At 31.7% G+C, this 5,000-nt stretch overlaps 1 protein-coding gene across 1 annotated transcript in view; it reads right to left on the reverse strand.

The window, feature by feature from the left end:
- Positions 1 to 3,188, reverse strand: part of LOC106872895 (protocadherin beta-15) — a 181,419-nt gene extending 178,231 nt beyond the window's left edge. Inside the window, exon 1 of the mRNA XM_052973036.2 lies at positions 2,949 to 3,188. The gene's annotated coding sequence lies outside the window, so the exon portion shown is untranslated. The remainder of the gene's footprint in view (positions 1 to 2,948) is intronic.
- Positions 3,189 to 5,000: the final 1,812 nt, after the last annotated feature.

Consider the following 5,000-nt stretch of genomic DNA (forward strand, 5'->3'; position numbering starts at 1 on the left):
CTGGAAAGAGAGAAAAGGTGGAGGTGATGGGCTGTAAGATGTACCTTCAGGGTATAAGACAAAATAGGGATATAGGAATACAAAGAATGGATGGGTAGGTTTGTGAGATCATGAAAGAAGAATGGCAGACAGTTAGAAATGAGGATAGATAGGAATGCAGTGAATGGTGAGCATGAGTGGAAGAATGGTCAATGGTGACTATCAAATTGGGAGTAAAACAAAGGAAATAGGAGTGGGTGAGACGGAAGATGAAAGCGGTGGTACAAAAAGATGTGGAGTACAGAGCAAGTGTATAATAAAACTGTAGATAAATAAGAAATAGGGAGATGATGTGAAGTACCATGGAGAGAGTAAGAAAGGGATGTACAGTGAAATAGATGACAGTCAGAAGTATGTAGGAGTGAATATAGTGAGTGATAAATGGTGGTAGAGGGCTGTCAATGGCATGTATGAGAAGGTGTCCTGGGGAGAGGGTTGTTCAGGGGAAATCAGTGGCAAGGGATGATAGTGGTATGCAGGATGGGTGATAAAAGAAAGTGGTTCGAAGGAGAAAGATAGCCAGTAGCACAAAAAAGGATGAAATATGTGCAGCTCTGCTCTCATGTAATTATAGCAACTGAATAAATAGCGCCATGGTTAGGAGAGTGGTAGAGACATGGTTGTTAAGAAGGTTAGTTGTGGGGAGGGCTTGTCATGAGCCGACAGACATTTAGGACATTTGCCAGATACAGATATAGGACTTCATTTTTACTGAGGTGGATGGGTCTTCTCAAGCTCTGTAAATTCCCAATAACCTCAATCCTTTCTGTCATTACCTCCATGAAACTCAACATCCTGAAGTCAATCTCCATTACATCATTCCATTCTCCTTCTTCCACAACATTTAGAACCTCTTTATGCAGATATCCTCATCCATCCACATCATATGACCATACCAGAATAGTCTTTTCTCTTGCACACAATTATGCCCAATTTTTCTCTCAACACATTGGCATTTTGTCACACATGCACACTGACATTGCACATCCAGCAGAGCTTGCTAGCTTCATTTTTATCTAGTTTTTACATGTCCCCTGTATTTACAGCCCATGTTTCACTATTGTGAAGTATTGCTGTTCATATACAAGCATTATACAATCTGCCTTTCACTCTGAGAAAGCGGGGCTTTAGTCGGCCTGAGGCTATAGCAGAAGACACTTGCTCAAGGTGCAACACTGTAGGACTGAACCCAGAACCATGTTGTTGGGAAGCAAACTTCTTACCAAACAGCCACACTTATGCCTAAGGAAAAAGGAAGAGCACAGACAATGAAGTCTTAAATATACAAAAAGATGGGATGGTCATGATAGGAAGTCCTTTAATCATAGGACTGCTTGCTGGATCAGAGCTGACTTAAGATCAAACAGCAACATCAAAGCATTAGATCCACTGCTAAGGAGGAGCCCTTATATGGTCATATGATCTACAAGAAATAGCAGCCAAATCTACTTCAATCCAGACCCTACCATTTTGAAACATGAATGAAAGCATTAGATAATGTTGCCCCACATCCCATGACTGGAATACCATCGATCACAGATATTCCACGTCTGCATGATCATGACTGACCTGGGGTCTGACAACAACTTCAACAGTGACAATCAATCATAGGACCCTATAGTAGTTGACTATAGAAAGAGAAAGTTAATTAACCCTCATTACTAATGAAATATGATAATTCATATGAATAAGAAATTAAAAGAAAATTTAAGTTTTAGTTTCAAACAATTCGAGCTTAATACATTTCTTTTGTATTTTATCAATTGTTCCATAGCAAATGTACTCTTGATAAATCACAATAAAATTGGGCTTAGAGGGGAAGGAAGGAACTCTTTCATAAAAGTACAAAGTTGTTTTCATTAGATTAACAGAGTAACTATTATTGCCACTGATTTTTTTTTTTCTTTTTTATAAAGGCATTTTGAGAAAGCAACAAATTTTCTCTTCAATTAACTAATTAGGTGACAAGCTGGTAAAACCATTAGTATGTTGCAGCACCACCTTGAAGGGTTCTAGTCAAACAAATCGACCCCAGGGCTTTTTTTTTTTAAGCTTAGTGTTTATTCTATTACCATCTTTTACGGAACCACTAAGTTATGGGAAACATAAACACACCAGTACTAGTTGTCAAGCAGTGATGTGGAGACAAACACAGACACACAGACGCAAGGTGCCATGCAGTGGGACTGAACACAGAACCATGTGGTTGGTAAGCAAGCTACTTACCACACAGCCACTCCTGCGCCTATATGTATATATGTATATATTAAGTATATGATTTAACTTACTAAACCAATTCATATATTTCTATAAAAGTTTTCATATCTACACTGATTTACACTAGTAAATTCAAAGGAAGAAACAATGTTAGAAATCTTTGGAAATTACTCCAATAAAAAGGAATAACTCACATTCGACCTTTTGAAAATCAATAGATATATAAAAGTATATATAATATATAAACATATATAAATGTGTGTGTGTGTGTGTGTGTGTGTGTGTGTGTGTGTGTGTGTGTGCATGTATAAGAGGTTTTGGTATCCAGAAGACCCAAGATGGCAGTTATGGCTATGTAAGTGCTACAGAAGGACCATAGTTAGACATCCGGTTTGATAATAGTACGAGTGTAATAGCAATAGTAATAAATAATAGTAATAGTAGACACCCGTATATATGTATATATATACATATGTATGTATATATATGTGCGCATATATATGTGTGTGTATATTTATATATATATGTATATACGTGTGTGTGTATATATATATATATATATATACATGTGCACACACACACACACATATATACACACACAGACACACACACACACATATATATATATATATATATATATATATATGTAACACCTGAGATATACAGCAAATTAATAGCATGCCCATACAGACCTGTTTTTTTTTTTGCCTGGTTCCTTAGCACGTCCGAAATCACAACAGTATATAAGTCCTTTGTGGTAATATACTTATATCTGCAGAGAAAATTGTAAAGCAACTATATCAAAATTATCCCCTATTAAATCTGCACTTTACTGTATTTATGGTTCCTGTTACATACATCAGACCCACACCCTTAATGTAATTAAGGGAATAATTTACTTAGAGAAATTAGCCAAAGACCATATCAAAATGAAAATTGATAGTGAAGCTGGTATGATCATATTTAATGTAGTACGCATTAAAAAAGGTCACAAGAAATAAGTGCACAGTGAGTAAGAGATAATATTACTCAATTACTAACACTGATTTGACAGTTTTCTCGAAAACAAGAGAGACAACTCCAAGCAGGTTTCAATCTTATAAATCGTTCTTGAATGAAGCATAGATGCTACTGTTAAAGTATTGCTGAAGTAATCACTTAGCAAATATGCAATTAGAGTAATTACACTGGTAGGTACAGGAATTAACACTTTAGAGTTATAATATATAAATACATATATATATATATATATATATATATATAGTTTTAGAGAAAAGAACCAAAGTTCATGAACTTATCGATGAAAATCCACAGTCACATATAGAAAAATTAGTAAGTAAATGCATGATAAATAAGTATAATATAATACAAAGTAAACATCAGACAATAATGATAATAATAATAATATAATCATTTTTTTATTTTTCTATATGTGATTGTGGATTTTCATCGATAAGTTCATGAAATTTGGTTCTTTTCTCTAAAACTATATATTTATATTTTATACTGTGAAACTTAATTTAATTTCAAATTTTTAATAAATTGAATTTAATTGAGTTTTTACCTGTAAATTTGGATTTTTATCCCTAATATTATTATTATTATTATTATTATTATTATTATTATATATAATAATAATAATAATAATAATATTAGGGAATAAAAAATTTATTCCAACCTTACAGACAAAAATCGGTATAATTTTACACCAGGTTTCCTAATATATAATATATATGTATATTACTAATTTAGAGACAAACCACCACTCTACAACTTAGTCAATGTTTTAACCTTGTTTACTATAATACTCTTTTTCAATATTTTTAGATTGTAACTCTTAATAATTATATTAATACTGTTAATGTAGGGATTAGTTTACAGATTTTGTCTCTTTATATATATATTTTCATTTCTCATGTTTATGTTTATTCCTTGAATGATTTTAGGTATTTTCTTAGGGATTTGACCTGAAGAGTGACTGATTTGGGGAATAAAATTATTTCCCCGTTCTAATGAACTCAGATAGAATTTGCTTATGATTGTATATCGTCCTATTTCAGCCATGAAATGCGCATAGTCTATATACTAGCACTAACTTTTTACATCTATACTTCTATACTGTATATTATCATATTAGTTTTTATTGTCCAATTTATAATTTTAACTTTAAAATTTTTTTTTATTAATATTTCTATGATATATTTATATGACTTATATGATTTATTCATGTAATATATTATTTAATTTAAATTTTTAGATTAAAATCTTAGAATATAGAATTTTCGTATGTGTATAGTTATTACTCTGTGTTAATTTGCAAGTTTAAGTATTTTAGTATTTTTAATCCTCAAGAACCTTTTTATTTTATGTAGATTTCCTTTTCCATATTTTCGTTATTATTTTAGTAATTATAATATGCATGTACTTTTGGGTAATAGACGCCATATTTATCACGTGACCTTTTAGTATAAATTCTATAACACAGCCATTTTGATTTAACCTACAGTTACCCGCCGGCAGGTAAGTCATGTTTTCCTATTTTTATTTTTATTTTATAAACAATATTGACATCCGTCTTTTAGTAACTTTATGCACTAACACATTTTTTTACTATTATCTACTTATTCCATGTTTTAACTCTTAATAATTATATTAATACAGTTAATGTAGGGATTAGTTTACAGATTTTTTCTCTTTATATATATATTTTTATTTCTCATGTTTATGTTTATTCCTTGAATGAT

This window comes from Octopus bimaculoides, chromosome 14, assembly GCF_046866305.1.
Source record: "Octopus bimaculoides isolate indiv1 chromosome 14, ASM4686630v1, whole genome shotgun sequence".
Lineage (NCBI taxonomy): Eukaryota > Metazoa > Mollusca > Cephalopoda > Octopoda > Octopodidae > Octopus > Octopus bimaculoides.